This window comes from Podarcis liolepis, assembly GCF_965112155.1.
Source record: "Podarcis liolepis genome assembly, chromosome: 1".
Taxonomy (NCBI): Eukaryota; Metazoa; Chordata; class Lepidosauria; order Squamata; family Lacertidae; genus Podarcis; species Podarcis liolepis.
In genome coordinates this window covers 26739227-26754528 of record NC_139554.1, presented here as the reverse complement: position 1 = coordinate 26754528, position 15302 = coordinate 26739227, and positions in this window count along the sequence as shown.

The window sequence follows — 15302 nt, the reverse complement described above, 5'->3', positions numbered from 1 at the left end:
CTAATCACAGGCAAAAGAGGACAAGTGATTCTAGAGTGCTTTCTGCTCCATTCATCTATTTTGTTGAGTAATAATGTAGTTCCCAGCTGCATCCAGTAAAGAAATGGCTTTAAAGGGGGGTATTATATATGGGGACTGGCTCGTTAGGGAATGCTAGCCGTATTTAAAATAATGTAGCATTATTAAACTGGCATCTACTCAAGAAGGTGTATTCCACCCAACTGGATAGCAAAGTTATACACAGCTGTGGTGTTTGGCATCTGATTTTCGCCATCTGCAGAATGGTGCTCCGTATTTTAATGTCTATTTATGGCAAGCAAACATTAGCAATAAACGGAAATTTCAGTGCTTGACTCAGGAATATTTCATTGTTTCATTGTTGTTAGGGTTTTTTTCTGTTACTAATGCAATCTTTATGTACTTTCTATATAAAGTTCTTGGAAGAGAAGTCATAAAGGCCAACTGAGCAGCCGTCTTGCTTGGCAAAAGGACAAAGCAAGCTGAATTTGGATTGGAGATGAAACAAGGAGAGCTTTTTATATCCATGCTTGTAATCTGGCACCTCAATCTGAGAGATATGGGGAGGTGTGCTGGCGCCTGGTGTGATGTGCTGACATTAACGCAGTGGGGCCTTGTTTGCATGTAACACTGTGCCAAACTATGGCATGCCACAAATGAGCAAATGAGCAAATCTTCCTGGATAGAAGATTGCAGACACTTTGCTCTTTCCCAGTTGTTTTGTTGCTGCACTACACCGACGTTTGGCTTAACATGTCATCGGTTCATCTCTCTCTGACAAACCACAAGCCTTAAACCATGGCAATGTCGCTGGAGAGCAACAGTGGAATGACTCTCAGTGGCGTAGCGTGGGTTGTCAGCACCCGGGGCAAGGCAAGTAATTTGCGCCCCCTAACCCGTGGATTTGCGCCCCCTAACCCGTGGATTTGCGCCCCCTAACCCTAACCCCCAGATGTTGCGCCCGGTGCGGCTGGCCCCCCCCTGCACCCCCCACGCTACGCCACTGATGACTCTGAGTGACTGCCTCCTGGTAACCACCAACGCTTCCACCAATGCCTCTTGGAATGATGCTATGTCATGATGTAGCAATGTTCTCAGATGGTTTCAGGGGATGGGGTGATGGCTGCCGTGTTATAGTCACCTTTGGTATGTTATGTAGTGCATTGGGCCTCTGCTCTTGTCCTATCAGGAATGCCTGACTTAACTCCCAGACACTGTGATTTCACTTTTCTTTTTTTTTTTAAATAATTTTTATTGCATTTTTCCAATTACAAATAGAACAAGAGAAAAAGAAAGAAAAGATCAGAAAAGAGAAAGAAAGAACCAGACCATTTCATCAACTTATTTCAACTTTCTATCGAACTTCCCCACATCTCCCGCACAATGCGTTGTTAACAATAAATTTATCAGCAAATTATAACCTTGTTTCATGTGTTTCTTTGTACTTTCAATTATACTTTAAGTTTAAATCCCTTATTGTCCATTTACTCTAAAAGCAAAACATATTATCATTTTTAACCATTTAAACTTTGATTCTTTCAATAGTGTTATCCAATTTCATATATATTCCACTCTCATTGCTGGGGCTAACATTCCAAGTCATGCGTCATCTTATAGTTCATATAACTTATATAATTTTTGCAAATAGTCCTTGAATTTTTTCCAGTCCTCCTCCAATGCTTCTTCTCCCAGGTCTCGGATTCTGGCAGTCATCTCGGCCAACTCCATGTAGTCCATCAATTGCGATTGCCATTCTTCCAGTGTGGGTAAATCTTGGATCTTCCAATATTTGGCTATGAGAATTCTTGCTGCTGTGGTTGCATACATAAAAAAAGTTCTGTCCTTCTTTAACACCTTTTGGCCGACAATACCCAAGAGGAAGGCCTCCGGTTTTTGTGATTTCACTTTTCAGTGCTGTACTGCAAGCAGAAGTCTACTGTATGGTTTTCCCATTCCACAAGCTTCTTGTATATAGTTCTTGTTGGTAATGCATCCTTTGTGCAGTGTGAATTTATCCTCATGAATAAGTTCATACACAATACAGATAAGCCTTTTATTGAGTTCTCAGTGATCTACCTTTATCATCATGCATACTATATCCGTTACATTTTTATGTGGCAAAAACTGCATTTGGTTATGATGTATTGTAGTTTTTTCATTTACTGACCATATTTCCCTATATATTTTTGTACTTGACGATTGCATTTGAGAACTGATATATTTATACTCGAAGATGCTCTGCATATGAATGCATACTGACATTCCTTTATTTTGCAGGTGCATTCCTTGTTTTCTGTACTATGGGTACGAGATTGAAATTATGACCCAGAATAGTTTTCAGAATATCCAACTGTTTAGGCCAGTTGTCACATTTGTTGCAGTTTAGATTAAAGTTGCAATAACACAGCACTAGAATTTGATCTAAAGTGACTGTTTTCAAGGCAGCCCAGTTCCACAGCCAGGCTTCAAAAATCATCTTAGTACAGTGGTACCTCAGGTTACAGATGCTTCAGGTTAGAGACGCTTCAGGTTATAGACTCCACTAACCCAGAAATAGTACCTCGGGTTAAGAACTTTGCTTCAGGATGAGAACAGAAATCCCGTGGCAGCAGCACAGTAGCAGCAGGAGGCCCCAGTAGCTAAAGTTAAGAACAGGTTAAGAACAGTTTCAGGTTAAGAACGGACCTCCAGAATGAATTAAGTTCTTAACCCAAGGTACCACTGTACAATCTTCTCAACGTGGTCTCTCCAGCTTTCTTGAGTCTTTCTAAAAACAAGAAGAACAACCATCCAACACTCCAAGTTTGTGGATCTTTTTTTTAAAAAAAAGGTATGCACAATACCTCTTCTTTTATTTTGTCAATATCCTTCTATGACTCACTCTCAACTTGATAAGAAAATCTTATTTCTTCCAAAGAAATGGCTATTTTCACCAACAGGTATTGTGTGACTATATTAAATGTTATTTCAGCAAAAACTTTTATTTGAGTTTTGTTTTGAGATGAAACTACTCTTGAAAAAACTGTCTTCCTTGTGCCTTGCTTCTGAAAAACTGTATACAATACACAACAGCATTTTTATAAGAACCCATTTTAGCTACAATTATTAAAACCTTTAAAAGCTTGTTCACTACAACCTGGGAATGGAGGTGAAAATGTAGAGAGACCAAGATAATGGCACCAGTTTCCAGAAATTATTTCTTAATTTCAATTATTCAAGACTTCTCAGTCACACAACATGTGTTTTTCAGGGAGATAGTTACTAAACATCATTCTTCTCCCTAACTGAATGACCAAATTAATAGCACAAAGGGATGTATGGGGCGGGGCGGTGTGCTCAAATGTCTTTGTTTCCAAAGTTCCAAAGTTCTTATGCTTCTTATGGTTGCTCATTCTTTTAGACTGATGAGTTGATTGGTTGATGTTCCATTTGGATTCCAAGGCCACTTGACAAGTTAACATGTTGATCCCCTGGATTTCAAGGCCTGTCATCATCTTTGGTCTTATCAAGATGTTTCTAGGAAAGGGCTACAATTGCCCTGAAATGTGATATTTTTTCCAAGGGATGTCATTTTCCTTAATTCAGAATTTTAAATCCTTTTTATTTAAGAGAGCCATCAGCAATGCTAACATTCCTTGCAGTGGTCAGCTTTATTTCAAATGCCTGTTCATCCTTTCATTTATTCAAAATAGTAATATATGAATATATTCACGAAATCTTTAGACTCATTTTGCAAAAGCATGGGGGCATGATAAGGGAGGGAGGGCTTACCTGGAGACAAGTGGCTTTTATTCCTCTTCTTTTTTAAAAAATTGAATGTACTATTCATGTAAAGACCTTGAATCTGATCGATTTATGGTCAGAATTGGCCCATTTTCTTTATTAGCTTTTAAAAAATAAATATGTTTTTGTGATCGGGTGCACTGTATACATTATTTTGCAATTTATTTTGCATGTTCTGTACCTTCTTTTTCTTGGCATTTTTTTAAAGGGAGCTCTCGTCTATTTTTTACTCTACAACCCGTGAACAGCAGTAATAGCTTTACTAAGTTCTAGGAAACTTTACAGACTTGTACAATACCTTTGTGTTCACCAGCTGATGGGAATTTGGGATTCTCTAACTTTATGGGTTAGAGACTATGAGTTGGTTACTTTATCCACCTCAAAGCAAGCCCACTTAAATCAATCAATGTACTTGAATTAGCCACATTGATTGATTTAAGTGGGTTTACTTTGAGCTGGATTCAGCCCATAAAGTTAGAGGATCCCACAGTATCTGAATGCTACCTGAATGCACTGGCCTGACAGGGAGGGGTCTTGTTGTTTGGGCCAGACAAGATGCAGGGCAGTGTGCTGACCAGAACTGCCCCTGGTGTACTTAAGAGGGTGACCTCATGCAGCTTGCCCTCTTTAGAGTCCAACCATCCACCTGCAAAGGCTGGAAGTGGCCTGCCTGAAGGGGAATGGGCAGGCTGGGGTGAGAATCTTACTATGTTTATTCAGTTGCCATATTCAGGGCCAGGAAAGAATTTTCCCCCAACATACAAACTGGCCAGACTGTGGGTTTTTGCCTACCTCACAGCAACAGCCACAACTCAGGCAGATAAGGCATAGGGTTAGACCATTAAAGGGGTCCAGGAGAGGTGTTTCTGCCCGAGAGTCCAGACAATGGCAGTCTGGGTGGGGTCATAGTGCCTAGTCCATGTCAGGGGTGACTCTCCAGCTCCAAATTGACCCTACTGTAATTTTCAACCAGCAAGTGGGCTGCTTGATACCGGATACATACCCAATGCCTTGGCCGAAACCTACTTTCATCTGTAATCAATAAAGATGTGACCTATTTCAACCCAATACCAAATCTTCTGTGTTTATTTCTATGGGTTGCCCCTTGCCATGCATCAGGCATCGTGTGCCTGTGACAACAAAGTTTGTGACTGCAGCCTTGCCTATTCTTAAAGTACTAGACCCACTGAAATCAATGGCACTTAAACTTAAGTTTTATTCTTTTCAGTGGGTTCACTTTAAGTTTAGCTAAATCTGGAGCCAATCCACTGATACCCACAGGAAATTATGAGAATTGTCATTATGCCAATGATGTTAGCAAAGGCAGTTAGCCAAAAGTAGGCCTTTGCCGTGTAAGTCAGGTGCTCTTTTGCCCCAAATGAAGTATGAATTATTCTGTGAAGATTGCTTGCAATGGAGACCATTTTATTCCCCCTGTTATATCCCCAGGAATACATTGAAATTTGAATAGCATATCCAGCACACAGAACAATGACCAAAACCCAATTCTTGGCAAGCAATGATATAGTTTTGCATTCCACCCCCCTCCCCGCTTCTGTTACTCCTTTTCCTTTCTTTTTTAAAGGCTTCATTTTGAGCCTCTGAGCCATTTTTATCATTTGGAGTTATTGTGCAGAGAGGAATCAGCTGCACATTGTTCAGGACAGCAGAGAGCTAGAAATGCTGTGCTGAATTTAATGGCACTTTGCATACTGCTGTGGGAGCTGTACCCCTGCCAGAGAATCCATAGGTCCTTTGAGTAAGGGGTATTAGCGAACATATGCTTAAAACTTCTCATCTTTCTTTCGTGGGGGAAAGCAGCTAAATCCATGTAGGAACCTGTAGGCAAATCTCACTGTCTAGCAATCTATGGTTTAGTTAAGTGGTAAAGTCCCCCACCCTCTGAAAAAAAACAAACACCCGTTAAGTTGGTTTGTTTTTTTAAAATGTTACATCTCTTATAACAATGTTCCTAGATCAGCAACTGTTTCTCTCCAAATTAAAATGAGAAGCAGGCTTCACATTTACACATTGGTTGCTTGTTAAGTGGTTTGCTTAGAAGAACATCTGGCTGCTACTGAAATCGAGGATGGGGAGGAATTTCCATCCTTACCTGAAACCAATGGAAGGAAGTGCTGGAGGTCCTGAGTGTCTTGGTCAGGATCCTGCAAGGATGAGGCTGCCAAGTCACTACCCCCTACCAGACACATGCAAGCTCCTGACTTCAGCGATGGGAGCTGGTCATTGAGCAATCACATGCTTGCGCAATATTGACAGCAATGCCCCCTTCCTCTGTTGGAGCCTTCCAGTTGCTACTGGTGTGGTTGCAATTCCCAGCTTGGTTGAAGGAGTTTGTGCTTCTTTGGCACTGTTGCACTTGCACCCACTATACAAGTGACACCTCTAACAATACGTTGCGGTTCAGAATGCACCTGTTTTTCCACCACACGTGCCATCTTCCAATGTACCCTGTTCCATTCTCCCTGGTTCCTGGTTTTCCATTCCCTCCCCTCACAATACTCAGTCAGCATCCCAGACCCACTTAACATAAGGCTTCAAAGGGCCATATTGATGTACCTCCATTAAGGCTTCTCCATCTTAAAAAAAATCTACTTCTGCAGAGCTTGGGTTTTTCCTGAGCTGCTGATACCTTCCTCATATCTGTGAATGGTGCCATTTTGACTACAGCAGGAGAACTGAACTCAAATAACTTCTCACCTTCAGAGAATCATCCTTCCTTTTCATTTGCTGCGCTGCCCATTTTTGCCACTTTCCCCACCCACCCCAGCATGTGAAGGAGCTACTGCCACACTAGTCTGAAATGGTATATATAAGGGACTTCCGGAGGCGGCGCGTTCAGCAATGGCGGTCCTCTTCAGCTGCTGAAGAGGGGCTCCGCGGAAAAGGGTCGTGCGCTGCGGCACAGCGACGACCCACTAAGAGAAACCACGGGTAGAGTGAGCCCGTGGCCGTGGGGTTCGGCGGGCACCAGAAGCGACCTCGGAAACGCAGAAGAGACCCTGTAAGGGGTCTTGGAACGTGGAGGGGGTAGCGGTGCTGTGAATCCATAGCTCTTTCCGCGGAAGTGAAGCCGCGCGGCTGCTGCTGATCGGCGCTGACCTTTCTTCTTTGAACAACAGAATTGAAACAACCTACTCGTGAGTAAGAAACCTGAGGCTTTATCTGAACTTAATTTGGCGAATTTTGGCTGAAAGCGGGAGACGCTAAAAAGGAAGTCAGTCTTCCGGCTCTGTTTAAAGTATCGAGCAAAGTCCCTTTGAAGCTGAAGCGCTGAAAGGAACTTAAAAGGAGTTGGAATTTACTCTGCAAATTCGGCTTTGATTGATTAAAAGTTAAAGAAAGGACATAACAGTTTTATAAGTGAGCAAAGACTGTGATCCTCTTTCTATTTCCCTGTGGATTATAAAGTTTTGAAACCCTGCTCTCGGTCTGACCGGATACAAGTAACATCGGACTGCGGTAACTGTAGATAAAATTATTAAGTTACTCTGGGCTACTTTGTAAGTTGCAAAAAGGAACTGTTGCACGCACCTTGGCAAAGAACTTTTATTCTCTGCAGTTTAAACTGAATGTGAGGGGTTCCCCCCCTGCTTTGGATAACTTTTTTTGTTGTGGGAACTTAATGGTGGAAATTTCCTATCCTTCTCCCTAATTTCTGGGGAGCTCCCCCTGCTGGATTGTGGAATTACTAGTCTCTGAGAACTGCTACTGGTCTTGGAATTTTTTTGTCTGGATGTTTACTTTCTTTGGGATTGCTTTTCCCATGGGATTTACAATTTGACCTTGATACTGGGACAGCTGTGGAATGAGTGGTACAGCAAAAACAAGGGCTGGAAAGAAAGCAAAACAAACTGAACTTTTGCAATCAACTCTGCCTGTGCAGCTACGCAGATCATCTGTCCCAATTTTGACAGGTCTGCAGGAAGGACAATCCATACAGCCTACTCTTGGAGAGATGGCTGCTGGAGGGCTAGATCCTGTCTCTAAAGAAATATTGGAGCAGTTGGCAGCACTGAATAAGAAAGCTGATGAACAAGCAGCTAGGTTTGATGAACAAGCTGCTAAATTTGACCAGGTAACAGCCTCAATTAATAAATTGACAGACCAAGTCACTAAAAATACACAGGCAATAGGTAACATTGAAAAGACTACAACAGAAAATCGAAAATTAGTCGAGGAAGTAAATACAAAAGCAGACGAAAATAAAAAGAGGATAGAGGAATTAAGAGGGGAAGTCAGACCACTGAGTAGACAGGTTACTGAACAACAAGTGTACCTGTCCCTTGCAGAACTGAAAAATAGGGAAAATAATCTCAGAATTAGAAACATCCCAGAATCAGAAAAAGAGGACTTGATCGGCTTTTTGACAACAGAAATATCCAAATTCTGGGGTCTGGCAGAAGAGAAAGACTTTAAAATTGTCACCGCTTTTAGATTAGGAAGAGTGGCTAAGAAGGATAAACCAAGAGATTGCCTGATCATTCTGAGATCTAGGCAAGAAAAAGAAAACATACTCGGCTTGCATTTTAAAAATTCATTGGTGATTCAGGGAAAAAAGGCAGAAATCTTCAGAGATATACCAAAACAGCTACTGGATTTAAGAGCCACATATAAAGACCTAGCAAGCTTATTGAGAAACAACACAATCCCTTACAGGTGGGAATTCCCTCAAGGACTATCTTTTATCTTGAAAGGGGAGAAGGTAAGAATCAGAACGGCAGAGGAGCAAGAAAAGTTCCTAAACGACCACGGGGAGGACCTTCGGAAAGGAATAGCAGGTGTCTGGCCACCTCCTTCGTTTGGATTGAACCCGGTTCCACCTCCAGACAAAAAACGACAAAGGAGACATCCCAACAGGCCAATAACTGGTCCGAGATGTCTCTGCAGCTTCTCAGTTGGAACATTAATGGCGCAAATTCTCCCAAAAAAAGGAAAAAGATTTTTCATATTTTGAGAAAAGAACAACTAGACATCATTTGCCTTCAAGAAACACATGTGACTAGGCTCCATAGGAGAGTGTTAACCAACAAGAGACTAGGCCAAGAATTTATCTCATCAGACAAGGTTAAAAAAAGAGGAGTAGTGATTTATGCAAAGGAGACCCTAGTACCAAAATTGATTTTTAAAGATGAACAAGGAAGAATTTTGGCGATTGAAATTCAAGCACAAGGAGAAAAATTTTTGATTGTAGGAATCTATGCACCAAACAATGGGAAATCGGAATTCTATAAGAAGCTGCATGAGACAATGTTGGACTATATTGACTATACTAACATCATTTTGATGGGCGATATGAATGGAGTTGTCTCCACATACATGGATAAGTCACAAAATCAGAATTTGACCAAAGATGGCAGACTTCCAAAGACTTTCTTTGAACTTACAGACAATATGGATTTGATTGATATCTGGAGGACAAAGAACCCTCTAGGTAAAGAAGGAACATTCTTTTCTGAGGCCCATCTATCGTGGACAAGAATCGACCAAGTTTGGACATCTAGAGGACTGGCTCCTAAGACAAGAAAAGTCGAGATCTGCCCTAAAACCTGCTCAGACCATAATGCCTTGAAAATAGATTTGAGACTTACACCAGCTGGATCCTTTAGATGGAGAATGAATGACTACCTGTTTAGAGATCAGGAGATTGTGAAGAAGGCCCAAAAAACGTTGAAAGATTATTTCGAAATAAATTTGAATACGTCGGTGGAAAAGAAAACAATCTGGGACGCGAGTAAAGCTGTTATGAGAGGGTTTCTGATACAACAGAATACTATCAAGAAAAAACTTTGGAATGGTAAAAAGGATAAGATCTTGGAGAAGATAAGAGACGGAGAGAAAAAGTTGAGACTAAATCCAAAATCAAAAGAAGTCTTAAGAGAAATAAAATTCCATCAAGCACAATATGCGAAATTGATCAACCAAGAAGTCGAATGGAAAATTAAACAGATGAAACAAAGATCATTTGAATCTGCAAACAAATGTGGGAAGCTGTTAGCATGGCAGCTGAAAAAGAGACAGAAATTAAACTTCGTCACGAATCTGGAAGTAGAAGGAGAATGTATTCAGAAACCAGAGGATATTAGAAAGTGTTTCCAGAGATATTTTAAAAAACTGTTTACTCAAGGACCCCAAGTAGAGACTGAGATAGACAAATTTCTAAAAAGCTATGGCCTGCAAAAATTAACACAAGATAAACAGACAGCCCTGAATCACAAAATAACACAACAGGAAATTGAAAGTGCCATTCAGAATATGCAACTAGGCAAATCCCCAGGTCCAGATGGACTTACCTCCAAATACTATAAGACACTGAAGGAATATTTGGCCCAGCCATTATTGGAGGTATGCAATCAAATTATGGAAGGGAAGGGGGCACCCGAATCGTGGAAAGAGGCATTCATCACTTTGATACCAAAACTGGAATCTGAGAAGACCCATCTAAGGAACTACCGTCCCATCTCACTCCTAAATGTGGATTACAAAATTTTTGCTGATATTTTAGCAAACAGATTGAAAAAAGTTTTAAATGAAATAATCCATAAAGACCAAGCAGGCTTTCTTCCGGGCAGACATTTGTCTGATAATACCAGGAACATTGTGGATGTTTTGGAGTTACTACAGACAAATTTGAACACGAAGGCAGTTTTGATTTTCATAGACGCTGAGAAAGCCTTTGATAATATATCTTGGAAATTTATGAAGAAAAATTTGGAAGGGATGGGAGTGGGGAGGGCGTTCCAAAATGGTATTGAAGCAATCTATTCAGAGCAAAAAGCTAAATTGATTGTAAACAACGTGGTGACAGAGGAGTTTAAAATTGAAAAAGGGACACGACAGGGATGCCCCCTATCACCCTTGTTATTTATTTCTGTCCTGGAGGTGTTGCTGAACTTGATTAGGAAGGACCAGCAGGTAGAAGGAATACAGGTCGGAGAAAAACAATATAAACTGAAGGCCTTCGCAGATGACCTGGTTTTGACATTACAGGAGCCAGAAGCTAGTGCAAAAAGATCTTTAGAATTAATTTCTGAATTTGGTCGGGTGGCGGGATTCAAGTTGAATAAACATAAAACTAAGGTTTTGGCAAAAAACTTGACACCTTCAGAAATAGATGGGTTCCAGAAGGAAACAGAACTAAAGGTGGTAACAAAGGTGAAATACCTGGGGGTCAATTTGACTGGGAGAAATTTGAATTTATTTAAAGACAATTACGAAAAATGTTGGTCGGAAATCAAAAAGGATCTAGAAATTTGGTCAAGATTGAAACTTTCCTTGTTGGGAAGAATTGCAGCAGTTAAGATGAATGTATTGCCAAGAATGTTGTTTCTGTTTCAAACCCTTCAGATCGTGGACAGAGTGGAATGTTTTGGAAAGTGGCAGAAGGATGTTGCGAAGTTTGTCTGGCAGGGCAAAAAGCCCCGAATAAAATTTAAGATATTAACAGATGCAAAGGAAAGAGGGGGGTTTGCCCTGCCGGACTTAAGACTGTATTATGAAGCTGCATCCTTCTGCTGGAGGAAGGATTGGTTTATGCTAGAAAACACTGATGTCCTAGACCTGGAAGGGTTTAACAATGCCTTTGGGTGGCATGCATATTTGTGGTAAGACAAGGTGAAGTCTCATAGATTGTTCAAAAACCATATTGTCAGGAAAGCTTTATTCATTGTCTGGACTAAATATAAGGACTTATTTGAAAACAAGACTCCGAGGTGGCTCTCACCAATGGAGGCAAAGGCCCCAAAAAGACTTAACATGGAGACTGGCTGGGCAAAATACTGTGAAATAATAGAAAAATGTGGAGACAACTGGAGACTGCTGAGTTTAGAAAAATTAAAAGATAAGGTGCGAGACTGGTTACATTATGCCCAAATCCAAGAGGTCTTTAAAAAGGATAAAAAAATTGGACTTCCGGTTTGGATCGCCAGCAGTATGGGTGCGCGGAGAAGTTGCTGAGCGACTCCTCCGAACTGCGCGGGGGTTCTGAGGGGCAACGCAAAGGCACTGCGACCCCCAAACTTCCAGGGGGGGCCCCTGGAAGGAAGCGCTACCAGCAGCGTCGGTCCGAAGCCTTTTGGAACTTTCCCTATTTTGGGAGGACTCTGAAGCAATGGGACCGAGAGACGCACTCCGGTAAGCTCTGCGACCCCGTGCAGCTATGTCTCGAGCCCCCGCTGAAAAGTGGCGACAGATTTCCGAAATCTTTTAGAATTGCTACCTTTGGAACCGAAAGATAAATGTTGAATTATAAAAAATAGGTGAATAGACCTCAAGGTGCAGCAGATGTTAATGGATTAAGTTAAGGAGCCCGACCTGTATTTCGGAGCTAAGATGGCGCTGGGAAGTTAATCGGAAGAGCGAGATAAAGTAACAAGCTTCACCTGCTGTAGAACAAAGAGAAGGAAGTCCCCGCCGGGGGTTCACTTCGCGGGGCAAAGTAACTACTGGAAGAAGTGTACAAACGAAAGGAAACTTTAGAGACTTTGTATCGAAAAGCGGATTATTGGAGAGCTGGATAGAAAGTTAAAGGGGAAATCGGGAGGAGCAAACGGAGAGATTTCAGAAGTGGGGAAGACAAACAGAGGGGGAAGAAAGAACAAGTCAGTTTGAAGGCTTCGGCAAACTCCCCCCTCCACCAGCCCCCACTCCGTTAACTCCCGTGACGGATCAAAATTACCCCGACCCGCTGTACTTGCGTTCTTTTTAGCTCTCCAGCTTATAGCCTGTTGCCATATTGACTAATATCAAACGGAACAACACGCGCAAGCCCCTGTGTGTGAGAAGAAACAGCTTGCTTTCGTTCGGGGGACGTCCGGTCGGGCTTGCCTGAAGCTGGTCTCCCCAAAGAACTCAGAGATTGGGAAGGAACTTTTCGCCTCTCTCTTTTCGGATTGAGCCTGTATCGCTGAACCAGCCGTTTTCCTGACGACTGCCGCCCCTTTCGGAGACTGGGATTAGACTCTTCATTTCTGCCCCCCTGCCCCCCTCCCCTCCCACCTGTCCCTCCCTTTCCTATGCCTACCTCCCCTGCCTCTTTTCTTCTTTCTTTTTTCCTTTTTCCTTTTTTTTTTTCTCTTTGTATTTTAAGCCTTTGGTTGCGTTTAAGGATATAGCAACAGGATAGAACCCCTGCTTACTCAGCCAGGCAGCACACCGCATGTGGCTGATTTAAGAAAGTTGGACAAGAACCTACTATATCGGGGAACGGATTAAGCCAAACAAGTGGCTGAAAACCAAAGGAGAAGCTTCCACATTACCTGTCCTATTCAGACTGCACTAACTTTTCTATCGCTTCCCCTTTAGGTTATACCTCCAGTATACCCTAACATTCCCCTTTCCTTCTTTTTTATTGGTTCTTTTTTTCTTTTTTCTTTTTTTACCTCTCAGTGGAAATTTACCTTTTTGACCAGCTAAGTGCAAGGATATGTAGATTAGATGGGAAGGCCCTCAGTATGGTGCAAGAAATTTAATTGTGTATAGAGTGTGAATATAGAGGGACAGATTTATATTGATCTAAAAGATATTATCAACACAAATACTGTTTGAATTCAGGGAGTAGGTCAATATAACCCTTTTTGTGACATCCAAAAATATTCAAGATTGTATGCCTTGCTGGGAAAATCACAAAATCCCTAAGTTAATTCATTGTGAGAGGTGGGGGTTGAGGGGGGGAGGGGGTGGACAGATGTCGGGGAGGGACGGAAAGAAGGCGGTGGGAACACCAATGGACAGGAGAACCTCAAGGCAAGAGGAAATAAAAGATTTAGATGCATTATGGCTGAAAATAAAAGAGGAATTCAGACAAAATGAAACACCTATAGAAAAAAAGTTAGAAGAGATGCAGGAATCCTTTGATAAAAAGATTGAAGTTGTTACAGGAGAACTCTCAAACAAAATAAAAGATTTAACAGTTAAAACAAAGTCCTTAGAAGAACTAAACAAAAAAATGCAAAAAGATTTGAGGGACCAGAGAAAAGAAGCTGAAAAAACTAAAGAAAATTTTGGAGACTTGAGCAAAACTCAAGAACAGGTGCTAGACAACCTAGCCTTGATGGAGATGAAACAAAAGCAGTTGAACCTAAAATTCAGAGGAATAGGGGAAGAAAGAGAGGAAGATATAAAAGGGAAAATGATCAAAGAACTTGCGACATGGCTTGCATTGAAGGAAGAAGAGGTTGCGCAAAAGATAGAAAACGTTTTTAGAATAAAAATAAGACCTAAGCAAAACAGATTGAAAAAAGTCCCAGGAGATTGTTTAGTGATCTTCAAATCGTTAGACATGAGAAATATGATTTTGAGAGAGAGCTACCAGAAGAAACTGGTAATTGATGGAAAACCAATTATCATTTTTAAAGAAATCCCTATTAGACTACTTCGGAAAAGAGAGGGCTATAAACAAATAGTTGGTATCTTAAGGAAAAATGGCATACAACATAGATGGGAATTCCCAGAAGGGATTTCCTTTTTTTACAAAGGGAAAAGATTCAAGGTAACTGATAACCAGGAAGTCAGCAAATTTTTACGTAGATATGAAAAAGACCTCGGGGGGGTGGAGGAAAGACATGGAGAGAGGGAGGGGGAGAGGGAAGAAAGGGGGGCGCGTTTGGAGGGGAGATTGGAGAGGGAAGGTGGAGCCGGGGGAGGGGGGGATGAGGATGAAGGGGAAGAGGGGGAGGAGGAGGAGGAGGAAGAGGTCGAAGAACAAACAGAAGACAAACCCACCCGAATCTAAACAGACAAAAACCAAACCGGGAAATTACTGACTTATTAGTAGATAAAAGTGACAATGAACCTTAAAATCGTAACATGGAATGTAAATGGTTTGAACGAAAAAGCCAAAAGGAATAAAATTGCAAATGTGTTGAAAAAGGAAAAATTGGATGTAATTTGTATTCAAGAAAGTCATGTAGCTAAAAAGCACAAACATGTTTTAATAAATAAAACCTTGGGTACGGAATTTATAAACTCTACGGAAGAAAAAAAAAAGGGGGTGGTAGTATACGTGAAGGAAAAATGGGAACCAAAAATGATATACAAAGATGAGGAGGGGAGGATACTAGGGGTTCAAATCAAGTTCCAGGGAGAAAAGATTAATATAATTAACATCTACGCCCCAAATACAAACAAAACTGAGTTTTTCAAGAAACTAGAACAGGTATTATTAGATTTAGATGACAACAAGACGATATTACTGGGAGACTTTAACGCGGTGCCGTCACCAGAAAGGGATAGACAAGCGGAAAACAGAAAACGAAATCAAGGAAAGTTGCCGAGATCATTTCAAGATCTAGAAGAAAACCTAGACTTAACAGATATATGGAGATATAAACACCCAACAGGAAAGCAGTTCACCTTCTTTTCCGAAGTACATAAAAGCTGGGGCAGGATAGATCAGATCTGGACCTCGAGAGCACTTACCCTAAGAACAATAAGCTGTGAAATTCACCCAAGAACACTTTCGGATCATAACATGATAACCTTGG